At 40.0% G+C, this 26956-nt stretch overlaps 1 protein-coding gene across 1 annotated transcript in view; it reads left to right on the top strand.

Moving 5' to 3' along the window:
• Positions 1 to 26956, top strand: part of LOC128703308 (histone-lysine N-methyltransferase 2C) — a 394589-nt gene that overhangs the window by 117732 nt on the left and 249901 nt on the right.

Genomic DNA, 26956 nt, shown 5'->3' with positions numbered 1-26956 from the left:
CCGAGGCAGGGTGACCCAAAAAAGAAAGAAAATCCCCAAAAAAGAAAATGCTTTCATCATCATTCAACACTTTCACCACACTCACACATAATCACTGTTTTTGCAGAGGTGCTCAGAATACAACAGTTTAGAAGCATATACGTATAAAGATACACAACATATCCCTCCAAACTGCCAATATCCCAAACCCCTCCTTTAAAGTGCAGGCATTGTACTTCCCATTTCCAGGACTCAAGTCCGACTATATGAAAATAACCGGTTTCCCTGAATCCCTTCACTAAATATTACCCTGCTCACACTCCAACAGATCGTCAGGTCCCAAGTACCATTCGTCTCCATTCACTCCTATCTAACACGCTCACGCACGCTTGCTGGAAGTCCAAGCCCCTTGCCCACAAAACCTCCTTTACCCCTTCTTTCCAACCCTTTCGAGGACGACCCCTACCGCTCTTTCCTTCACCTATAGATTTATATGCTTTCCATGTCATTCTACTTTGATCCATTCTCTCTAAATGACCAAACCACCTCAACAACCCCTCTTCTGCCCTCTGACTAATGCTTTTATTAACTCCACACCTTCTCCTAATTTCCACACTCCGAATTTTCTGCATAATATTTACACCACACATTGCCCTTAGACAGGACATCTCCACTGCCTCCAACCGTCTCCTCGCTGCTGCATTTACCACCCAAGCTTCACATCCATATAAGAGTGTTGGTACTACTATACTTTCATACATTCCCTTCTTTGCCTCCATAGATAACGTTTTTTGACTCCACATATACCTCAATGCACCACTCACCTTTTTTCCCTCATCAATTCTATGGTTAACCTCATCCTTCATAAATCCATCCGCCGACACGTCAACTCCCAAGTATCTGAAAACATTCACTTCTTCCATACTCCTCCTCCCCAATTTGATATCCAATTTTTCTTTATCTAAATCATTTGATACCCTCATCACCTTACTCTTTTCTATGTTCACTTTCAACTTTCTACCTTTACACACATTCTCAAACTCATCCACTAACCTTTGCAATTTTTCTTTAGAATCTCCCATAAGCACAGTATCATCAGCAAAAAGTAAGTGTGTCAATTCCCATTTTGAATTTGATTCCCCATAATTTAATCCCACCCCTCTCCCCAACCCCCTAGCATTTACTACTTTTACAACCCCATCTATAAATATATTAAACAACCATGGTGACATTACACATCCCTGTCTAAGACCTACTTTTACCGGGAAGTATTCTCCCTCTCTTCTACACACCCTAACCTGAGCCTCACTATCCTCATAAAAGCTCTTTACAGCATTTAGTAACTTACCACCTATTCCATATACTTGCAACATCTGCCACATTGCTCCTCTATCCACTCTATCGTATGCCTTTTCTAAATCCATAAATGCAATGAAAACTTCCCTACCTTTATCTAAATACTGTTCACATATATGCTTCAATGTAAACACTTGATCTACACATCCCCTACCCACTCTGAAGCCTCCTTGCTCGTCCGCAATTCTACATTCTGTCTTACCTCTAATTCTTTCAATTATAACCCTACCGTATACTTTTCCTGGTATACTCAGTAAACTTATTCCTCTATAATTTCTACAATCTCTTTTGTCCCCTTTCCCTTTATATAAAGGGACTAAACATGCTCTCCGCCAATCCCTAGGTACCTTCCCCTCTTTCATACATTTATTAAACAAAAGTACCAACCACTCCAACACTATATCCCCCCTTGCTTTTAACATTTCTGAAACCATAAAAAACATGAGTGAGGTGTGCGTGTAGCTGACTTGGCGAAGCAGTATTAGCGTAGCACAGTGGACCCTCAGTTATCGGCCGTAATCCGTTCCAGAAGCTTGGCCTAAAACCAAAATGGCAGAAAATAGAAATAAGATTTCCCATAAAAATTAATGTAAATACAATTAATCTGTTCCAGACACCCAAAAATATTGACAAAAAAATACATTTTTTGAAGATTAATTATAGTTTTACATACACAAAACAATGAAAACTAAATAAAATAAATAAATTTACATTTAAATCACTATTACAGTGGACCCTCAGTTAACCCTTTCAGGGTCGACAGGCCCAGACTTGTTCTCAGGGTCGAAAAATTGAAAAAAAAAAAATAAAAAAGTTTTTTCTTATGTAAAGATAGTTTGTTTTTCTAAACATTATAGGCTAAAAAAAAGTTTTTGCCATCAATACTTACCGAGATATGGAGGCGTGAAGTTGACAGAAAATGAGCCGCATGTGGCATCATCACCGACTGCCAGTCACCTGTTAATTTTTTATTTACTTTTTTCTACTTTTTTCTATTATTTTTTAATTTTTTTTCAAGTAACTTTTATGGCTTGTGAGACCAATATGAGCACTATTTTGTAAGGTTTTTCTCTTTCTTTACTACACAATAACTACACAAACACTGTTGTCACTATATTGTTTACAAAACTCGTTTACACAAATGAACGATATAAAATGTTGTTTATTAATATTTTTCTATATTTTATATACACATATACAGTCATAAGACATGTTTCTAGAAATTCTGCAGCTTGTGGAAGTCTTTGAAACACTTCATGCACAGTGGTGTTTTACACTGCTCACACATAAAACCAGTGTCTTTGCATTGTTGTGGGCGTTTTTTTGTGCGTGCACAGATGTGACACCTCTTCCGAGCCTTTTTCTTGAAAGCAGTAGTAGGCAGTTTTATTAGGAAGTGATCACCATGCTTCAGACGAGAAGGTAGTTGTTGAAAATTTAGTGGGGCAGCTTTCTATTGCAGGTGTTGTTCCTTGGTACTTGAATACTATTTGTCTGATGACAGACAAACAAAATTTGCCACATGGTGGTTTGTTTCTGGTCCTTATCTTATACATATTATAAGATGGAAAAAGAGTGTTACTTACCACTTATAACTCTTGCAAACTCAATCAGCAAACTCAATCTGCATGTCACATTTGTCCACTGAGTGCATATTGAAGGTGTAATCAATCACAGCTGCAGGTTTTAGAATGGTTTCATTGGTGTGTCTATTCTGCCTGCCAGTGTTTGTCATTTCATTAGGGTGAACTGATGACAACAATGTGACATCTCGTTTGTCATGCCACTGAAATGCCATGATGTCCTTGGCAGCAAATGCCTGCACTTCACCTGTACGAGTGCCAGTGTCAGACCTGGGCATATGCTTACGATTTGCATGCACTGCCGGGGGGGGGGGGGGCACGGACCTGCTCTGCATGGGTCAGTAGGCCTGTTGCAGTGTTCCTTCTTTCTTATGTTCTTACATCTGTGTGTGGCACAAGCCCCTCACTGAGTGAGGGGCTTGTGTACCAGTTATCAGTATATAATATATGCCCCTTACCAAGATATGGTTCCATAATTGTTCTAACCACATCACCAGAGGTGCCCAATAACTTCCTGGTATTTTGCAATGTATAACTTCCAGTGTACACAATAATATTCAATACAAGACCAGACCACTGTAACAGTCACAAAGCACAAATAACTTTATATCAAAGCATTTCCTCTTACTTGGTATGTACTTCTTGAATGAGAGTCTTCTTTTGAACAGAATCAAAGTCTCATCAGTAACATCCTGAAGGGATGAAAATACATATTGAATTTCTGTTTCAGACACACAAACACATTCCTAATCTTGCAATAAGATCACAGTAAACAGGCGATTTCAGAATATGCAAAACAACCACTGTGAAAGAATAGAGAAATTCCAAGCGCTTTCGTGACTACTCACATTATAGTTCCTTGATAATGTGAGTAATCACGAAAGCGCTTGGAATTTCTCTATTCTTTCACAGTGGTTGTTTTGCACATTCCTAATCTTATATAACCTGTCGTTTCTGTCAGGCCTGGTTTTGTCTGAGAAGTGAAGCATATGTAATAGTAGCACAAATTGATTCACTCGCATTATATCACTGAAACCTGGGGTTGCAATCAGGCGGTCTGTTGACCAGTATGATTTGACACACTGCTTATAAACATGTGGCATAAGCATTATTGTGGCAAAGAAAAGCTACATCTCAGCCACAGTTGTCTCCTTCCACTGGTGTAGGCATGATTTTGGTGAAAGTATTGTTTGCCATGGTGTACTTGAAGTATCTGTGGCTTTCCCTGACAAAAATTTCCATCAGGGGTTCGTCAAAGAATAACTCGAAACATTCCAGTTCATTGGCATTGTTCCCGAGTGTACAAGATGGCCGTATTCGACTTTGAGTTTCATCAAAGTGATGAGGATTGGGAACAAAATTGTCAGCTTCCTACCAATCCCAGGTGCGGTCTGCTGGTGGGTACTGGATATTGACAGGTGGCTGTGGAGGGTGGTGTGGTGGGTGGGTGGAGGATGGTGGCTTTTGTTGTAGATCAGCTGAGGCAGCAGCGTGGGTGGCAGCATTGCCCAATGCTGGTGCCTCACGGCTAGCACCACCACCTACCACCATCATGCACAGTTTCCTTCCCAATTGCAACACTATCATGTTCATTTTCACTATCTGTTCCTGTTCTACAGCCACGGGATGTACTCCGAGATGTACTCCTTCCCCTTGGAATAGCATATGGCACACTACCAGAGGGCATATACCGTCGTATATACTGACGCTTCACTGGAGAATATGCCACTTCACTATCGCTACTGGAACTGTTTTCAAGAGCTTGTAGTTCATATTCACTATCACTATAATCACCAATGCTTACATCTGAGTCTGGGATATGGGAAAATAGGAGTTTCCTCTTTCGTTCTGGTACAACTGAACGTTAACAAGACGGCCCAGCATCAGAGGTGGAAGGTTGAGGGTCGTCTGGGTTTTCCTCACTATTACCAGTATTATGGTCATTAGTTTCGGTCACAACCTCATCAAAACCTTGAAACTCATCTTCACTGGCACTTCCATCTGTATTAGAACTGTCACTGGGGAACAAAAGTGCCTCAGTTCGCTGAGGAGTGAGGAGTTTCTTACCGCGAGGCATGGTGAACAAGGTGTACTAAAATGGCATTCCCACAATGCACCACTAGATCCCAGATTTTTTGTCTGCCGCGCACACCGACCATGCACACCCATTCTCTCACATCTAGGCCTATCAGCCTTTTCTTGATTGATATGAAGGCGCTAGAATTTAAGCGTACTAGTACGTCAATAACCCTGGCTCGTAAGCCATACTAGTACTTAGGAAACCCTGAAAGGGTTAACAGTGCTATCAGATAGCTGTAAAATCGGATACCAATGCATTTTTGCGTCAAAATATTGGCTCGGCTAATGATGAAAAACTTGGGTAAGGACATTTGTCCCGAACGTGTCCGCATGGCCTGAGCCCATGTACAAGGAAGGGTGATAATTGTCTACAAGCCAGGGAGGATGATTCCACTCGTACATGCAATATATTTTGTATTATACCATTTTTTTTAGTGCTTGTAACTGTTAAACAAACCACCATGGGCCCAAAGAAAGTTTCTAGTTCAGCCCTGTGATAAAGAAGGACAGAAACACAATAAAATTCAAGAAAAAATTTGTTGCAAAGTACCACAGTGGAGAGAGAGAGAGAGAGAGAGAGAGAGAGAGAGAGAGAGAGAGAGAGAGAGATATATAGAGAGATATAGAGAGAGATATAGAGAGAGAGATAGAGAGAGAGATAGAGAGAGAGATAGAGAGAGAGATAGAGAGATAGAGATAGAGAGAGATATAGAGAGAGAGATAGAGATAGAGAGAGATATATAGAGATAGAGAGAGAGATATAGAGATAGAGAGAGAGATATAGAGATAGAGAGAGAGATATAGAGATAGAGATAGAGAGAGAGATATAGAGATAGAGAGAGAGATATAGAGATAGAGATAGAGAGATAGAGATAGAGAGATATAGAGATAGAGAGAGAGATATAGAGATAGAGATAGAGAGAGAGATATAGAGATAGAGAGAGAGATAGAGAGAGAGATATAGAGATAGAGAGAGAGATATAGAGATAGAGATAGAGATAGAGAGATAGAGATAGAGAGATATAGAGATAGAGATAGAGATAGAGATAGAGAGATAGAGATAGAGAGAGAGATATAGAGATAGAGATAGAGATATAGAGATAGAGAGAGAGATATAGAGATAGAGAGATAGAGATAGAGAGAGAGATATAGAGATAGAGAGAGAGATATAGAGATAGAGATAGAGAGAGAGATATAGAGATAGAGATAGAGAGAGAGATATAGAGATAGAGATAGAGAGATAGAGAGAGAGATATAGAGATAGAGAGATATAGAGATAGAGATAGAGAGAGAGATATAGAGATAGAGAGAGAGATAGAGAGAGAGATATAGAGATAGAGATAGAGAGAGAGATAGAGATATAGAGATAGAGATAGAGATATAGAGATAGAGAGAGAGATAGAGATAGAGAGAGAGATATAGAGATAGAGATAGAGAGAGAGAGAGAGATATAGAGAGAGAGAGAGAGATATATATATATAGAGAGAGAGAGAGAGATATAGAGATAGAGATAGAGATATAGAGATAGAGATAGAGAGAGAGATATAGAGATAGAGAGAGAGAGAGAGATATATAGAGAGAGAGAGATATAGAGAGAGAGAGAGAGAGAGAGATATAGAGATAGAGATAGAGAGAGAGATATAGAGATAGAGAGAGAGATAGAGAGAGAGATATAGAGATAGAGATAGAGAGAGAGATATAGAGATAGAGAGAGAGATAGAGAGAGAGATATAGAGATAGAGATAGAGAGAGAGATAGAGATATAGAGATAGAGATAGAGAGAGAGATAGAGATATAGAGAGAGAGATAGAGATATAGAGATAGATAGATAGATAGATAGATAGATGTGCCTTCTGCAGTGATTCTACTATATGTACGATACTAAAGCAGCAGGTCGATATAGGCTATAGTGCCAGCCAGCGATAAAGTGGAGAATTAACAGTGTAGCAATTAAGTTAAGCGAGTAATCGATAGAAAAACGACACGAAAGTAACTCTTCCAATGTTGTTGAATGTGTATCGGGCCAGTGAACATAACGACGCCCTGCTATGTATCTTCCATCACCCTAAACCTCTGCCAGCATCTCCTCCATCACATTAACTAACTAAACTAACATCTCCTACAAGGTAAGTGTAAATGTAAAAGTGTAAGTATAAAAGTAAATATAAGTGTAATAAAGTTGGTAGAATTACCGACAATATGTAAAGTAAAAGGACACAAGTGCAACTAATGTGACATTTATTGCGGCAACGTTTCGCTCTCCAGGAGCTTTATCAAGCCATTACAAACAATACATGGACACAGAGGGTATATAAAGACTCAGAGTGAGGTGCAATACTAGTGAGGTAACATTTCGATGTTCACTAGTGGTAGTAGTAGTAGTAGTAGTGGTAGTGACAAAAGTAATACAATATGATAGAGCAATTAATTCGTACAAGAGTAAAAGGATATAAAAACTATTACTTGGGTAACATAAAAATAGGTTGGACAAATATAGACTGGAAAGAGGCAGCTTGTTTCAGTGTTCACTCTCTGTAATGTGCTTTGTGTAGTATAACAGGAGAGACTATGTGATGGCAGGGTTTACTGTTTTCAGGAGGATTCTTGCTAAGACTTTGGAGATGGTGAAGCTGCCGTTGTTTTGTTTAATTGTATTCGAAACAGCGATCAGTGCTGATTCAAGGCACTTGCGTCTGCGGAAATTAGTTTCTTTGATCACTAATTGGGCGTCTCTGAATTTCATGAGATGATTGGTGGAATTTCGGTGTTGTACACAGGCGTTGTTCAAGTTATCGTTCCTACATGCGTAAATGTGTTCATTGAGGCAGGTGTCGAGGTTTCTTGCTGTTTCACCTACGTAAATCTTGTCACAGCCTCCACAGGGTATAGTGTAAACTCCTGCATTGACTGGTTCGTGGTGCTTGGATTGTGTCCTGGTATGATCTCACACACTTCTATTCCAGTCAAGATACCAAGACCAAAAGAGGCATCATCATCGGGTTTTTCCTAAGAGCATACCGAATTTGCAGTCCTGAGTTTCTTGACGAGGAATGTACATATATTCACCAAACATTCACTGAGTTACATTTTCCTTCTTTTTTCATCAAAGACTGCAAGAAAAGAGCTCTTCAGATCATTAATTCTCCACACATCAACATCACTCCCAACAAAGTTATAATTCTTCCCAACAGCCAGGTTGCACTGAACGTCTCAAAAGTACTTTCACAAGCTAACACCAGAGTCGCCATCGCTTCTAGCACTTCAATAAAGGATCTAACCAGGACACAATCCAAGTACCACGAACCAGTCAATGCAGGAGTTTACACTATACCCTGTGGAGGCTGTGACAAGATTTACGTAGGTGAAACAGCAAGAAACCTCGACACCCGCCTCAATGAACACATTTACGCATGTAGGAACGATAACTTGAACAACGCCTGTGTACAACACCGAAATTCCACCAATCATCTCATGAAATTCAGAGACGCCCAATTAGTGATCAAAGAAACTAATTTCCGCAGACGCAAGTGCCTTGAATCAGCACTGATCGCTGTTTCGAATACAATTAAACAAAACAACGGCAGCTTCACCATCTCCAAAGTCTTAGCAAGAATCCTCCTGAAAACAGTAAACCCTGCCATCACATAGTCTCTCCTGTTATACTACACAAAGCACATTACAGAGAGTGAACACTGAAACAAGCTGCCTCTTTCCAGTCTATATTTGTCCAACCTATTTTTATGTTACCCAAGTAATAGTTTTTATATCCTTTTACTCTTGTACGAATTAATTGCTCTATCATATTGTATTACTTTTGTCACTACCACTACTACTACTACTACTACCACTAGTGAACATCGAAATGTTACCTCACTAGTATTGCACCTCACTCTGAGCCTTTATATACCCTCTGTGTCCATGTATTGTTTGTAATGCCTTGATAAAGCTCCTGGAGAGCAAAACGTTGCCACAATAAATGTCACATTAGTTGCACTTGTGTCCTTTTACTTTACGTAAATATAAGTGTAAATATAAAAGGACCCCAATGGAAATAAGTCACTCTGACTTTTTTAGTTATCCTAGGTCCTTTACACATAATGCTGCTATGTATGATAATCTATGTATGTAACTGTATGTGTATACCTGAATAAACTTCCTTGTAAATTAAAATGTAAATATTTCTTATTTATAAATTAAAATGTAAATATTTCTTATTTATAAATTAAAATGTAAATATTTCTTATTTATAAATTAAAATGTAAGTATTTCTTATTTATAAATTAAAATGTAAATATTTCTTATTTATAAATTATCATACATAGCAGCATTATGTGTAAAGGACCTAGGATAACTAAAAAAAGTCAGAGTGACTTATTTCCATTGGGGTCCTTTCGTATTTACACTTATATTTACTTTTATACTTACACTTTTACATTTACACTTACCTTGTAGGAGATGTTAGTTTAGTTAGTTAATGTGATGGAGGAGATGCTGGCAGAGGTTTAGGGTGATGGAAGATACATAGCAGGGCGTCGTTATGTTCACTGGCCCGATACACATTCAACAACATTGGAAGAGTTACTTTCGTGTCGTTTTTCTATCGATTACTCAATAGGTGGCAACAACAAATAAGAGGAAGGTGAAAGTGTATAAACTAAGGGAGGAGGAAGTTCGGGGGAGATATAAGCGACTATTGGCAGAAAGGTGGGCTAGTGCAAAGATGAGCAGTGGGGGGTTTAAAGAGGGTTGGAATAGTTTTAAAAATGCAGTATTAGAATGTGGGGCAGAAGTTTGTGGTTATAGGAGGGTGGGGGCAGGAGGAAAGAGGAGTGATTGGTGGAATGATGAAGTAAAGGGTGTGATAAAAGAGAAAAAGGTAGCTTATGAGAGGTTTTTACAAAGCAGAAGTGTTATAAGAAGAGCAGAGTATATGGAGAGTAAAAGAAAGGTAAAGAGAGTGGTGAGAGAGTGCAAAAGGAGAGCAGATGATAGAGTGGGAGAGGCACTGTCAAGAAATTTTAATGAAAATAAGAAAAATTTTTAGAGTGAGTTAAACAAGTTAAGAAAGCCTAGGGAAAGTATGGATTTGTCAGTTAAAAAAACAGAGTAGGGGAGTTAGTAGATGGGGAGATGGAGGTATTAGGTAGATGGCGAGAATGTTTTGAGGAACTTTTAAATGTTAAGGAAGAAAGGGAGGCAGTAATTTCATGCACTGGTCAGGGAGGTATACCATCTTTTAGGAGTGAAGAAGAGCAGAATGTAAGTGTGGGGGAGGTACGTGAGGCATTACGTAAAATGAAAGGGGGTAAAGCAGGTGGAACGGATGGGATCAAGAAAAGGCATATGATAGAGTGGATAGAGGAGCAATGTGGCAGATGTTGCAAGTATATGGAATAGGTGGTAAGTTATTAAATGCTGTAAAGAGTTTTTATGAGGATAGTGAGGCTCAGGTTAGGGTGTGTAGAAGAGAGGGAAACTACTTCCCAGTAAAAGTAGGTCTTAGACAGGGATGTGTAATGTCACCATGGTTGTTTAATATATTTATAGATGGGGTTGTAAAGGAAGTAAATGCTAGGGTGTTCGGGAGAGGGGTGGGATTAAATTTTGGGGAATCAAATTCAAAATGGGAATTGACACAGTTACTTTTTGCCGATGATACTGTGCTTATGGGAGATTCTAAAGAAAAATTGCAAAGGTTAGTGGATGAGTTTGGGAATGTGTGTAAAGGTAGAAAGTTGAAAGTGAACATAGATAAGAGTAAGGTGATGAGGGTGTCAAATGATTTAGATAAAGAAAAATTGGATATCAAATTGGGGAGGAGGAGTATGGAAGAAGTGAATGTTTTCAGATACTTGGGAGTTGACGTGTCGGCGGATGGGTTTATGAAGGATGAGGTTAATCATAGAATTGATGAGGGAAAAATGGTGAGTGGTGCGTTGAGGTATATGTGGAGTCAAAAAACGTTATCTATGGAGGCAAAGAAGGGAATGTATGAAAGTATAGTAGCACCAACACTCTTATATGGGTGTGAAGCTTGGGTGGTAAATGCAGCAGCGAGGAGACGGTTGGAGGCAGTGGAGATGTCCTGTTTAAGGGCAATGTGTGATGTAAATATTATGCAGAAAATTCGGAGTGTGGAAATTAGGAAAATGTGTGGAGTTAATAAAAGTATTAGTCAGAGGGCAGAAGAGGGGTTGTTGAGGTGGTTTGGTCATTTAGAGAGAATGGATCAAAGTAGAATGACATGGAAAGCATATAAATCTATAGGGGAAGGAAGGCAGGGTAGGGGTCGTCCTCGAAAGGGTTGGAGAGAGGGGGTAAAGGAGGTTTTGTGGGCAAGGGGCTTGGACTTCCAGCAAGCGTGCGTGAGTGTGTTAGATAGGAGTGAATGGAGACGAATGGTACTTGGGACCTGACGATCTGTTGGAGTGTGAGCAGGGTAATATTTAGTGAAGGGATTCAGGGAAACCGGTTATTTTCATATAGTCGGACTTGAGTCCTGGAAATGGGAAGTACAATGCCTGCACTTCAAAGGAGGGGTTTGGTATATTGGCAGTTTGGAGGGATATGTTGTGTGTCTTTATATGTGTATGCTTCTAAACTGTTTTATTCTGAGCACCTCTGCAAAAACAGTGATAATGTACGAGTGTGGTGAAAGTGTTGAATGATGATGAAAGTATTTTCTTTTTGGGGATTTTCTTTCTTTTTTGGGCCACCCTGCCTCGGTGGGAGGCGGCCGACTTGTTGAAAAAAAAAAAAATATTGTTTGTGGATAGTGGTGGTGGCAGAATCCTCCTCCACCAGTAATATGTGCAGCTTCTCTGTGGCTATTATAAACCCAACAACAACACTTCCAGCATTTTCTTCTCACATACATTATGACATTTTATTCATTCTACAGTATATATCATGTTTCTGTGTTTATATATTGTTTATTATGTCATATTAGATGAATTGTGATAGATAAACAAGCCGTAGAGATATTAGCATCATATTGAAGCATGACGAACTCGCCTTCCTCTCGCCTCCTACATGCCTTCTACACTCCTTTCATGTCTGCTACACTCTCAGCATGTCTGCTACACTCCCTTCATGTCTGCTACATTCCCTTCATGTCTGCTACACTCCCTTCATGTCTGCTACACTCCCTTCATGTCTGCTACATTCCCTTCATGTCTGCTACACTCCCTTCATGTCTGCTACACTCCCTTCATGTCTGCTACACTCCCTTCATGTCTGCTACACTCCCTTCATGTCTGCTACATTCCCTGCATGTCTGCTACATTCCCTGTATGTCTGCTACATTCCCTGCATGTCTGCTACATTCCCTGTATGTCTGCTACATTCCCTGTATGCCTGCTACATTCCCTGCATGTCTGCTACATTCCCTGTATGCCTGCTACATTCCCTGCATGTCTGCTACACTCTCAGCATGTCTGCTACGCTCCCAGCATGTCTGCTCCACTCCCAGCATGTCTGCTCCACTCCCAGCATGTCTGCTCCACTCCCAGCATGTCTGCTCCACTCCCAGCATGTCTGCTCCACTCCCAGCATGTCTGCTCCACTCCCAGCATGTCTGCTACACTCCCTTCATGCCTGCTACACTCCCTGCATGCCTGCTACACTTCCTGCATGTCTGCTACACTCCCTGCCTGCCTGCTACACTCCCTGCCTGCCTGCTACACTCCCTTCATGCCTGCTACACTCCCTGCATGTCTGCTACACTCCCTTCATGTCTGCTACATTCCCTGCATGTCTGCTACATTCCCTGTATTCCTGCTACATTCCCTGCATGTCTGCTACACTCTCAGCATGTTTGCTACACTCCCAGCATGTCTGCTCCACTCCCAGCATGTCTGCTCCACTCCCAGCATGTCTGCTCCACTCCCAGCATGTCTGCTCCACTCCCAGCATGTCTGCTCCACTCCCAGCATGTCTGCTACACTCCCTTCATGCCTGCTACACTCCCTGCATGCCTGCTACACTTCCTGCATGTCTGCTACACTCCCTGCCTGCCTGCTACACTACCTGCCTGCCTGCTCCACTCCCTTCATGCCTGCTCCACTCCCAGCACGTCTGCTCCACTCCCTTCATGCCTGCTCCACTCCCAGCACGTCTGCTCCACTCCCAGCACGTCTGCTCCACTCCCAGCACGTCTGCTTCACTCCCAGCACGTCTGCTCCACTCCCAGCACGCCTGCTCCACTCCCAGCTCGTCTGCTCCACTCCCAGCACGTCTGCTACACCCAGCATGCCTGCTACACTCCCAGCATGCCTGCTACACTCCCAGCATGTCTGCTACACTCCCAGCATGTCTGCTCCACTCCCAGCATGTCTGCTCTGCTCCCAGCATGTCTGCTCCACTCCCAGCATGTCTGCTCCACTTCCAGCATGTCTGCTCCACTCCCAGCATGTCTGCTCCACTCCCAGCATGTCTGCTACACTCCCGTCATGCCTGCTACACTCCCTGCATGCCTGCTACACTCCCTGCATGCCTGCTACACTTCCTGCCCCCTCCCCCTCCATTCTGCTTCCCCTTCCCCCCTCTCCTTTCCCTATGTCTGTTCCCCCCCTCCCCCCTAGCCGCCTCCTGCATGCCTCCCTCCTCCCCTCTGCCCCCCTGCATGTCTGTTCCTCCTGCATGCCTGCAATTCCCCAGCTGCTTTCCATGCATGTCTCCCCACCCTGCATGCCTGCCCTCCTGCATGTCTAAACACCCTTTGCCTTACCCCTGTTTTACCTCCCCATGTCTGCCCTCCCTGCATGTCCAACCCCTCTGCCGCCACTCCTCATGTCTGATCCCCCCCTGTATGCCGCCCCCCCCATTCTTCCCCCTCATGTCTCTCACTCCCTGCATGTCTGCTCACCCCCTGCATGTCTGCTCACTCCCCATTCTGTTTCCTCCTGCATTCTGCTACCTCCTCATGTCCACACTCCCTGTACCCCCTCACCCCCCTCATCCTCTACACCCTGCATGTCTCCCCCCCCTGCATGTCTGCTCCCTCCCTGTAAAAGAGGAAGGATTTATGGTTTGGAAGGTGACTCCCCCACCATAAAGATTTCAGGCATCAAGTCCTTATCTGGGGTTACCTCCCTTCTTTGTTTTTTAATGGCACTAGGACCGGCTTGAGAGTCACTGGACCCCTGTCGTACAAAATAACTGTTCAGAGTGCTTTGTTTCTGGCGTCTCTTTAAGATTTCCCTAAAATGGGACAAAGTTTTGTCACTGAACATGTTGCAGATATGGCTTGTTTCAGCGTGGTCAGGGTGATACTTTTCAACAAAACTTTGCAACTCATTCCACTTTGCACACATGTCCTTAATCATTGAAGAAGGCACCTTCTCCCCTCCTCCTTCTCTGAAGCAATTTTCTCAGCTACAATCTGTCGCTGTTCCAGTTGAAGGTCTTGCAGCTCTTCAGTGGTTAGCTCTTCCCTATGGTCCTCCACCAACTCTTCCACATCCTCGCCACTCGTATCCAACCCCATGGACTTTCCCAGTGCCACAATAGATTGCACAACAGGCGTAGGGTCCTCAGAGTCAGCCCCAAACCCTTCAAAATCCCTTTCTTGGACACAATCTGGTCACAATTTTCTCCAAGCAGAGTTCAAGGTCCTGGAAGTCACTCCCTGCCAATGGAGGATATTGAAGTGATTCCTCCAGAACTCTTAGGGTCAAGTCAGTGTCCGAGGTCACTTCAAAGCACCTTTGAAACACTGCTTTTGTGTAAAGTTTTTTGAAGTTAGAAATGACCTGCTGGTTCATGGGCTGGATGAGAGCAGTGGTGTTGGGAAGCAAGAACTCTTTACTGTTATAAAATGAAAGTCCCTAAACAATTGGTCTTCCAAGTCTGGAGGATGAGCAGGATCATTGTCCATTACCAGGAGGCTCTTGAGTGGCAATTTCTTTTCCAGGAGGTATTTTTTCACACTAAGGCCTAACACATCATTGACCCACTCTGAAAATGTGCCTTGTGACCCATGCCTTATTAGCTTTCCACATCACACACAATTCACTCTTGACGACATTGTTTTTCTTGAACACACTGGGATTTTTAGTGATACACAATAAAGGCTTCACTTTGAAATCCCCACTAGCATTACCACAGAACAAGAGAGTAAGCCTGTCTTTCATTGGCTTGTGCCCTGGCAGTGCTTTTTCCTCCTGCATAATGTATGTCCTCTTTGGCATTTTCTTCCAGAAGAGGCCTGCTTCATCACAATTGAACACTTGTTGGGGAGGAATCCTTCAGCCTCTACATACCCCTTGAATTCCTGCATAAATTTTTCAGCCACACATTTGTCAGAACTTGCAGCCTCCCCATGCCTTACCACACTGTGTATGCTACTATGCTTCTTAAATCTCTCAAACCAGCCTTTGCTAGCCTAAAATTCATTAACAGCAGCACTTGTTCCAGGCATTTTCTTTACAAGATCCTCATGCAGTTCAATTCAAATTCCAAGTTTATTCTCTATAAGGATTACAATTCTGAGTTTACAGAATTTGGTTATTGTATTATTTACATGTAGTAAAATAATAATTACAGAGTGTACCACTAGAACACCTAGCATGGCTAGGCATTTCGGGCAGACTTAAATTAAATCTTAAGTTTAAAATATTACAAAATTATGAGGTAAGTTGGTATTATGGCTAAGTGACTAAATACTAGTTTGTGAGTTTAGCAATGTGAATGCTTTTGTTTTGGCACTATACATAGTTTCAGTATTGGAGTATCACAGGCCAACTTGTGACTAGTTAAGATTCATTATTTTGAGACTTAGATTGATATTTCTGTTTATGGTCAAATGGGTGAGTGAGTGTAAGTGTTAACCACCAGGTGGTATTCGTGTAATTAGTTGACAGGGTGTATCAGGGAGATAAGATGTTTTCTGATGGTAGTTTTGAAGGTGATGAATGTGTCTGCAGTTTTAGAATTTTCAGGTAGGGTGTTCCAGATTTTAGGGCCTTTGACATACATTGAATTTTTGTAAAGGTTTAGTCGGACACGGGGAATGTCATAGAGATGTTTGTGTCTGGTATTGTGCCTGTGGGTTCTGTCGCAACTATCAAGAAAGCGTTTTAGGTCAAGGTTAATATTGGAATTTAAGGTCCTGTAGATGTAGATTGCACAGTAGTAAGTGTGGATGTACTGAACAGGGAGTAAGTTTAGATCTATGAAGAGTGGGGGGGGGGGTGTTGCCAGGGATGGGATTTAGTGATTATTCTTACTGCGGATTTTTGTTGGGTTATTATTGGCTTTAGGTGTGTTGCTGCAGTTGAACCCCAAGCACATATAGCATAGGTGAGGTATGGATATATAAGTGAATGGTATAGTGTGAGAAGGGCAGTTTGCGGCACGTAGTATCGTATCTTGGAGAGGATCCCAACCGTTTTGGATACTTTTTTGGTTATGTGTTGGATATTGGTGCTGAAGTTCAGGTTGTTGTCGAGGTATAGGCCTAGGAATTTGCCCTCATTATGCCTGGCAATTAGAGTGTTTTCGATCTTAATGTTAATTTGCGCATCTCCTGCTCTGCTACCAAACATAATGTAGTAGGTTTTGTCAGTGTTAAGCGTAAGTTTATTGGCTGTCATCCAAGTCGATATTTTGATCAGCTCCTCATTAACAATGGTGTTGAGGGTGGCAAGATTAGGGTGAGAGATGACATAAGTCGTGTCGTCAGCAAAGAGAATGGGGTTCAGGTGTTGAGATACGTTTGGAAGATCATTGATGTATATGAGGAAGAGCAGGGGACCAAGGACACTTCCCTGCAGAACTCCAGTATCAAGTGGCTGTGTTGTTGATGCTGTGTCTTTAATGGTGACATACTGATACCTATTAGTAGGGTAAGATTTGAAATATGCAAGCGCATGGCCTCTTATACCATAATGGTCAAGTTTGTGGAGTAGGATGCCGTGGTCTACTGTGTCAAAAGCTTTTCTTAGGTCAATAAAAATTCCTAGTGGATATTCCTTATTTTCCAATGTTGTGTAAAGCAGATCTAGCATTTTTATGATTGCATCGTTAGTGCTTTTATTTTTCCTGAATCCAAATTGGCAGGGGTTGAGTATGTTTTGTGCCGTTATAAATGAATATAGTCTCCTGTGCACGAGTTTCTCAAAGATTTTGGATAGCAATGGTAAGTTTGATATTGGCCTATAGTTGTTTAAATCTGTAGGGTGTAACCCTTGCCGTCTTGAGTAGTTTCGGGAAGGTTCTAGTTTCTAGTGACTTGTTAAAAAGTAATGAGATAGCATGCGAGAGGACATGGGCCGCTCTCTTGTACAATAATGGTGCGACATGAGACAGATTCCCTGAGTTATTTTTAAGTGACTTTATAATCTCGGTGACTTCCATGGGCTCAGTTGGAGCAAGATAGAAGGAATTTGGGAAATTCCCATCTAGGTAGTCCCCAGCATGGGCATTGGTGCGTGGGATTTTATTGGCGAGATTAGAACCTATGGTTGAGAAGAAGTCGTTTATCTTGTTAGCTGTGTCAGTGGGATGCAGTGGTGTTTCATTAGGTTTAGTTAGGGCAATATTCTTGTTTTTTTTTTAGTTTTTGGGTCCCTAGAATCTGAGAGAGTGTTTTCCAGGTCTTTTTTTATATCTCCTCTTGTGTCAGTGAATCTACTGGAGTAGTATAGTTGTTTGGCTTTCTTTATTACTTTGGTGAGGACTGATGAATAGTGTTTAAGAATATCTTTGTGTATTAAGCCCTGTCTGTATTGCTTTTCATATTGGTGTTTCTTATCAATGGATTTCAGAATGGTGCTGGTTAGCCATGGGCAACCAAGCCGTTTGTTTGTGATCTGTTTCGTTTTTATAGGACAATGTTTGTTGTATAGTCTAAGTAATTTGTTAAGAAAAATGTCTGTCCACTTGTCAATACCATTGGCCTTGGAGAATTCTGTAGGCCAGTCAACAGTCTCTAGGTCAGCTGTGAACTTCCTTATTGAGGCCTCATCATGGAGTCTAAATGAAACTTTGTTGTATTCAAGTGGTGGTTTACTAATGCTTGTCAAGAGGAAGGTAGGGTAGTGGTCTGTAGTGCTATCTGTGATTATCCCTGATTTAAGGGGGGCTAGTATATTGGTCCATATGTGGTCTATTATGGTTGCACTCGTTTCAGTGAGCCTGGCTGGTTTAGTTATTGTTGGTATGAGAAGTGTGTTGTTCATATTGTTGATGAAATCAGTTACAGGCCTTGCCTTCTCAGAAATGATCGACTCCACAACACTATCTCCTGCTAATTGTTTTTCAGTGATCCACAAAACCAACAACGTCTCCATATCTTCCATTATCGGTGACCTTTGTTTGGTTAGCACATTTACTCCTTTCGCCACATCAGCTTCCTTGATTTGTTCTTTCTTTTCTAGCATAGAAGTGATTGTTGATTTTTTTGTTCCATACATCCTGGCAAGTTCTAGCACTCGAAAACCACTCTCAAACTTTTCGACAACTTCTTTCTTAAATTCCATCATGTTTCTCATGTTCTTTACCAAAGGAACTTTACTAGGAACTTTCTTTGGGGCCATGGTTATTTATTTCACAGTTGCACTTAATAACCATGAAAAACAATGGATTATAGCGAAATGTTTGGATGAATGAGCAGAAGCTTTCTCACTCGTACCGAGACAAAGCCAGACTGATGCACGAGAGGCTGGCGGCGGCAGCGGTGGGTTGATGCAGCCCATACAGCTGATAAGCGAAATAATGGGCGATAACTGGAAGCTGATAAGTGAGTTGGCTAATAAGTGGAATGGCCGATAACTGAGGGTCCACTGTATTTCTACGATATGTACCATACTAAAGTAGGAAGTTTTATTATGTTTTTATACAATGTTTTTATTATGTTTTATTATGTTTTTGTACAACATTTCTTATTTATAAATACATTTTTCTTATTTAAAAACCTGTAACAAAAAAAAATTGGGGTGGTTTTTTTGAGGCTGGTATGGATTAATGGAATTTCAATTAATTTCTATGAGGAAAATCGATTCGATATACGAGCAAATCGAGTTAAGAGCTTGGGGCAAAGTACCACTATTTTTCGTTCTTGGTTAGGTTAGAGTGGGTTAGGTTAACTAATATTACCTTTTTTTTTTTTTTTTCAACACTGGCCATCTCCCAGTGAGGCAGGGTGACCCAAAATAGAGAGAATCACTTTCACCATTCACACATAATCACTGTTTTTGCAGAGGTGCCCAGATACAATATTTTAGATGTCACTCCGGACAGCCAGCATTTGGCTTATTCCCCTATTATTTTTATACACTTTTGTTCCCCTTCCCTTTATATTAAGGAACTGTGTATGCTCTCTGCCTGTCCCTAGGTACCTTTCTCTCTAGGTACTATCCCCCACCTGCTTTTAACATTTCTGTCATGATCCCATCAGTTTCATCTGCTTTACCCCCTTTCATTCTACCAAATGCCTCACAGACCTTCCCTATACTCACATCCGGCTCTTCTTCACTCCGAAAATATATTGTACATCCCTGGCAACTGCTTGAAATCACTGCCTCCTTCTTGTCATCAACATTTAACAGTTCCTCAAAATATTCCTGCCATTTTCTCAGTGCAGTGGTTCCTCAATATTTGAACTTAATCCCACGTAGGAAGGTGTTCAAATAGCGAGATGTACAATTATCGAATAAATTTTTCCATAAGAAATAATGTAAATTGGATTAATCTGTTCCAGACCCCAAAAGATTACCAATTATAAAATATTTTAAATGAAAATATTGCTTTTTTAAACCAGTATAATAATATTTGCCTGAATAAAATCATACACAAAAACTGTAAAACAATAAATGCATGAAATACATGAAAATTTCAATACATGAAAATTTAGCTGCACTTTTCCCTTACTGAGGAATACTGATGGCCTAAAAGGAAGGTGGAGAGATGTTATTGTTCTTCTGGAGTTTGCTCTCTTTTTCTGTGTCTGTGCAGTAGCACTTTAAAGATGATGGGGATTCAGTAGCATTTGACCCTTTTTCTTTGCCAAAGAAGCTGTCCAATATTGTCTGCTTTTGATGACTTTACAGAAATTTTCTAAAGTGGTTAGCAACAGTGTCATTGAACAGGTTGATGTTCATATTCACAACAGTAATGTTAGGATACCATTTTTCCACCAGGCTCTGCATATGCCCAATGGTAACACAGTTCCTTAATTTCTGCAGTGGAAATATTGCCCTTACTGCTGCCCTCCTCTGAAGAAGAAACTTCCTTAACTGCTTCTTCTTGCTGCTTCTTGTGCAGGTCTTGAAGTTCTTCTGTGGTGAACTCATTCTTGTGATCCTCCACCAACTCCTCTACATCCTCATCACACTCCCATGGATTGGCCCAGAGAAACTATATACTTTGCTACAGGCTCTGCCTCAAAGCCTTCAAAATCTCTGACTGACACAGTCTGGCCAGTTTCTTCCTGCAGAGTTCGTTGTCCTTAAACTTACCCCACAGACTTTGTCTCAATCCTTAAACACTGGAGGATATTGAAATGATGTTTTCCAAAATTCCCTAAGGGTAAGCTCTGTTTCAGAGGTCACTTCAAACTTTACATAAAAGCACTTTTAAACAGTGCTTTTATGTAAAGTTTCTTAAAATTGGAATTACCTGCTGGGCCATGGGTTGGAGAAGAGGAAGGGTGTTAAGGCAAGAACTTCACTTTAAGATAATATTCCTGGTAATGGACAATATTCCTGTTCACCCTGGAGGGTGAACAGGAATATTGTCCATTACCAGAAGTTCCCTTAATGGTAAGTTTTTTCTGCAAGGTACTGCTTCACACTTGGGGCAAACACTTCATGTATCCACTCAGTGAAGGACTGCCTTGTTACCTAAGCTTTACTGTTAACCCTCCACAATACACTTGAGTTTACTTTTTATCACATTTTCTTAAACACCCTTGGATTTTCAGAGTGGTAGATTAACAACGGTTTAAATTTGCAGTCCCCTTTAGCATTACCACACAGCAAGAGTGTTAGCCTGTCTTTCATGGGTTTGTGTCTTAGTAATGATTTTTCTTCTTGTGTGATGTAAGTTTTCTTTGGCATTCTTTTCCCAAAGAGGCTGGTTTCATCACAATTTTTCTTTTTTAACAAACCAGCCGTATTCCACCAAGGCAGGGTGACCTAAAAAGAAAAACAAAGGTTTTTCTTTTTAAATTTAGTAATTTATACTGGAGGAGGAGTTACATGCCCCATGCACCTGGCATTTTAGTCACCTCTTGTGACATGCATGGCTTACGGAGGAAGAACTGTTTTCCACTTCCCTTTGGAGATGAGAACTATTAAGAAATAGAAGAAAACCCGAATGTGTGTGTAAGTATATATGCATGAACATGATTGTGTAGTGTGACCTAAGTAGCAAATATACCTGTTATCCCACATGTTTGAGACAGACAAGCAGTCCTACCATTATGTAAAACAATTAAAGGTTTCTGTTTTGTACTCATGGTAGTACCTCCCTGGGTGGTTGTTGTCTACCAACCTACTACCAAGGAATTAAAAACTCAAGGAATAAATCCCTCAATATCTACATAGGTTTTTAAATTCCTTAACATACTTATCAACTTCATCTCTGTTAGCACTAGCAACCTCCCCATGCCTTACTACACTACGAATCTCACTCCTCTTTTCAAACTTATCAAACCAGCCCCTACTTGCCTTAAATTCATCATTTTCAGCACTGTCCCAGTTTGTCTCACTTAAGATCACTATAACTGCTTTGCTTTTACAGATTATTATTTCAGAAACACTGTTACAGGTCAATTGTTTTCTTTTGTAAATCCACACTAATGAAAGTTTATTAATTTCTTCAATTATCTGTAACCTTTTCACAATAAGAATCATCACTCCTTTCGCCACATCAGCCCCTTTTATTGCCTCTTTTATTTTTCAGTATGGACTATATGGTGGATTTATCTGTTCCATATTGAGTGGCCAGGTCCGACAAGTGTTCCGCTTTTCCACTCCCCAACGAGTTCTTTTTTTCACTTTAATTGTTGTTCTCACTGCTTTTTTTTTAGGTTTCTTTAGATCACTACTCTATTTTGGGGGCCATGATTACTTATTTTCAGTGAAAATATTTAAAAAAACACAGAATAACAAAATTCCAAAAAGTTTAACTGAGCTTGTATGAACGATGTATAACGAATGAAAGCTGATGAGAGACTGGGCACTTGATGCTCTGTTTTCATTGGACTTCGTCCAGATGGACCATTTTATTTAGGTTGAAAATCAGGGCAACATCTGAATATCGAGTCAAATTTTTCTCGAATAAGTTGGGCGAATGTTGAGTTATGCAAGTACAGTAGGGCCCCGCTTATACAGCGGGTTAGGTTCCAGGCTGTCGCTGGAAAGCAGACATCGCCAGAAGGCAGAAAGCCATTTTTTCCATTTATAAATGCATATAAATGCTAGACAACAAGTTTACACTAAGTTATATTAAGTTAGTAATAGAACTAGGCATTAAAAACACACAAAGTAAAATACATTCACAGTAAATTCATTACTTATCTTAAAGTATTTGTAATCTTAATGTAGGGAGAGAGGTGAGTAGTACTTATTTGTAGGAAGTCAGGTGCAGGTAGCCCAGGTGTAGGTAGCCCTGGCTCCCCGTCTCATACTTAATATACGATATTTAAAACATCCCAGAGAGGTAAAATACACATACAGTACACTCATTATTTACCTTAAAATATATGTAGTCTTAATATAGGAAGAGAGGTGAGTAATATTTATTTGTAGGAAGTCAGTGTAGGTAGCCAGTAGGTGTAGCCCGCCTGGGCTACACCTACTGGCTACCTACACTGTGGCCCAGAGCCATATTATTAACATCGATATGCCTTGTTCACTGAATTTAATCATTTCTAACAACTACCTTTAGATGCCATCATAAACGAAGGTAGAAGTTATAAATAATTCATGCCGAAAATTGTAAACAAAAACGGAGTGAGGGAATGGCTGGGCCAAACGTAGATTCATAAACGTTTTCTCTGATGGCCGAGCAGAGAAAACGTAATGTTGTCCCTCCACCCGGCTACCACACAGGTCCACAAGTATTATTATCAGAGCACACGTAAAATATGCAATAAATGCCAGACAACAAGTTTACACTAACTTATATTAAGTTAGCAATAGAAATAGGCATTAAAAACACAATAAAAGGTAAGATACACACAGAGTACACTTATTACTTACCTTAAAATATTAATATTAATGTGTGAGAGGTGAGTGGCAGGGTGTTTATTGAATAAAATCAGAATGGCACACCATCATCCTCTAACTTGCCACTTAAAGCAAGAGGCTTACGACTTCTCTTTTTATCACAGCTAACCTTAGATGCCATCATCAATGAGAGCCAACTAGTTAACGAAAGAGTAAACAAGAGAGAGAACGAGATACAGAGTTGAGACAATGTAAGAACACAAACTGAACAGGCAATGGGCGATCACTTGGTCAGGCGAAATAAATGTGTATTAATGTGTGTGTACTTTTAGTTCATTCACGTACGTTTGTAAGAGTTTGTAAAACATTTACCTCAATATTTTTTTTATTATAATTACCTCACAATACAAATACTCTTACATTGTGTACAAGTTGTACAAGTTAGTACAGAATAAACAAACAGCAACACACCATTTTTAGAGTGAATGAAGATAATAATAATAATAATAATAATAATATTAATATTACTATTATTATTATTATTATTATTAATATTAATAATAATAATAATATTATTATTATTATTATTAATAATAAAAAGCACTAAACCCACAAGGGTCGTGAATTGCTATATATAGAGTAAAGGCATACGAAAAGAATATTTTTCTACAGTTATCCCCCAGTTTGACTAGAGAAAACATAATTCTTCCAACACTACCTACACAGCTGCTTTGTAAACAAATCTCATTTTTACATCAATTTTTATTCTGTGAGTGTATGTATCATGTTTATATGCTATGCAACAGGTTTCATATATAATTTTGAGGAAAATATCATAGATGGATTAATGAAAATGCCTATATTGATGTAAAATAAGACATTTGGTATGCCCAAGAGTGATTATTATTACGTAGTACTGGCGTCATGAGTAGAGAGAGACTTGGCGATTTTAATGTGTACCTGGACACCAGCACAGTGTGTAAGTATATTTAGGTACAGGTACACATAAGTATAATTATCAGAGTACATATAAAATATGCAGTAACTTTAAAACACTTGAAATTTTGGAAAGTTTCCTGACATAATAGATGTGGTCACGGAGAATGTAAACAAAACGGGTGGGGGGGGGCATATTTGAAAGACCGCTTGCCGTATAGCAAATTTTGGTCATAATTTGACATCGCCATATTAGCGGAACGCCATAAGGTGAAACGCCGTAAAGCGGGGCCTTACTGTATAGGGACATACGCATATTGAGGTTCTTAACCTTAGCCTGCCTGCCCACGTCACTTAATCACTCATATCTAACACACTCACGCATGCTTGCTGGAAGTCCAAGTCCAAGTCTGGAACGGATTAATTGCATATATAGTGGACCCTCGCATAACGATTACCTCCGAATGCGACCAATTATGTAAGTGTATTTATGTAAGTGCGTTTGTACGTGTATGTTTGGGGGTCTGAAATAGACTAATCTACTTCACAATATTCCTTATGGGAACAAATTCGGTCAGTACTGGCACCTGAACATACTTCTGGAGTGAAAAAATATCGTTAACCGGGGGTCCACTGTACATTATTTCTTATGGGAAATACGTGTTGCTTCAGTTTTTGTTCATTTTGGTTTTTGTTAGACTTTCTGGATTGAATTAATCATGAAAACTGAGGTTCCACTGTATTATTATTATTATTATTATTATTATTATTATCATCATAAATGAAAGGCGTGTAGAATGTAAACAAACCGAGGGCAGTCAGACAAATGCATATTAAGACCTGTCCATTTGTTGTTCATACATATTCATTTTGCATTATGCATGGTTTTGTGAATTTTTTTTTCCCACAATACAAACAACTTACATAGTGTATAAGTTGTTGTCATGTTGGTTCACTAGAATAAATAACAGCATCATTCCCATTCTCATGCAACACACCATTTTTTAACCCTTTGACTGTCGCAACCCCCAATCCTGAGGTGTCTCCTGGTGTCGCAAAATTTAAAAAAAAAAAAAAAAAATTTCTTATGAAATGATAGAGAATCTTTTCCCGATTGTAATGCCACCAAAAAAAACAAAATTTGATGGAAAACCGACGGAATTATGCTCTCGCGAAGTTAGCGACCTCGGCGCTGTTTACAAATCTGCTATTTCACCCACTTTGAGCCCTATTTTCGGCTAATTCCATTGTTCCAGTCGCTCAAACTCATAGCTATTTCTTTAGAACTCCATTTTTTCTATCGATTGAGTACAAGAAACTGCCCATTTACCGATTTCAACTACCTAATAATGTGGTCAGAAATTTGCAATTTGGCCAATTTCACGAAAACTAAAGAATATGACAATTTCAAAATAAGGTCCAGAATGAACAATGCAGACATTCCTGGCTCTAAAATAACATTTTCTTTGCTCATCAGTCATGTCTCCAGGCCCCTCTGATATTACTCTTGCTTTCTATTTTGAATTTTTATTCAAACAAAAAATAGAAGACTTACTATTATGCAGACTACTGCAATACTGTAATAATTGTATAAATAACATCAACCCATTCTTGACTGCATATTAGAATGGCTAGTTGGAGATTTATTGGACAATGGCATCATTTGTTTACTTTTGAACATTGGCAAAAATCAAACATTTCCCCTACTTTGAGCTCCATTTCTAGGTTCTTTTTATAGTAAAATCAACCAAAATCACCTCTATTTCTATAATTTGTTTTCCATTCTATCAAATGAGACCAAGAAAACGAGAATACAACCATAAATACTATACGAAAATAGACCACAAATTCGGCATTTTAATTAAAAACAAACGGTCGGAGTTTTTTTTTTCTCATTATGCACTGCGTGCTCCAGGATTTTTTTTTATATGGTGCACACTGACCACACAGACCCATTCTCTCACATGTGGGCCTACCAGCTTTCTCCTGCTTGATTTGAAGCCGCTAGAATTTATGAGTATATATACATCAAACACGGTACCTCGTAAGACGTATATATACGGCCGCGACAGTCAAAGGGTTAAAGTGACTGATGATATGAGTGAAGGCATATGAATGGAATAATTTTTTACAGTTACCTCCATTAATACTGTACTGTATACAGCTTCTCTTGTGTTGGGCTAGAGAAAACGTAATTCTTGCCGTCACTCCTACATGCCACCTGGCTACACATCTCATATTTATGTCAATTCGTTCCACTATGGTTGTATGTATTATGCTTGTGATATGTAGTGTGTTTCTAATGAAAATGTCTATATTAATTTAATATACAGTAGACCATCATTTAGCATGAGTTTATTTGGCATGATTTGGGTATAGCATAATTGAAGAATTGCGGCACAATTTTATTTAACACATTGTAAAATTAATTTAACACGGTTCAGTTTGTGGGAAGGAAAAAACAAATTTCCTTTTCCTCAAGCGGCCACCTTGTTGTGGATCAACCGTGAAGACCTCCTGCCATGCTCACCCCCTCTTTCCCCGGACACCACCCCACCATCCCAGCATTCGTACCTCATACGTGTCAAGTCCAGTCCTCTGGACTTTAATTACTCTATCTTGTATCTGCCAAGCAATCATGACACCCAGTAGGCATACCAGTATTGCTGAAAGAGGCAAGAAAAGGTAAAAGAATTTAAATCTTAGAATTAACGAAGAAAACAAAGATATTAGACAAGAGATAACCATAATGAAGGGTTACTTTGTACACATAAAAAGAGGTAAACATGAGTTTGTGTGACTGACTTAGTGAACGACTGACTGACTTGACTGAATGACTTACTGACTTGA

The sequence above is a fragment of the Cherax quadricarinatus genome, chromosome 15 (genome assembly GCF_038502225.1).
Source record: "Cherax quadricarinatus isolate ZL_2023a chromosome 15, ASM3850222v1, whole genome shotgun sequence".
Taxonomy (NCBI): Eukaryota; Metazoa; Arthropoda; class Malacostraca; order Decapoda; family Parastacidae; genus Cherax; species Cherax quadricarinatus.
This window is presented reverse-complemented; position numbering and strand designations above follow the sequence as displayed.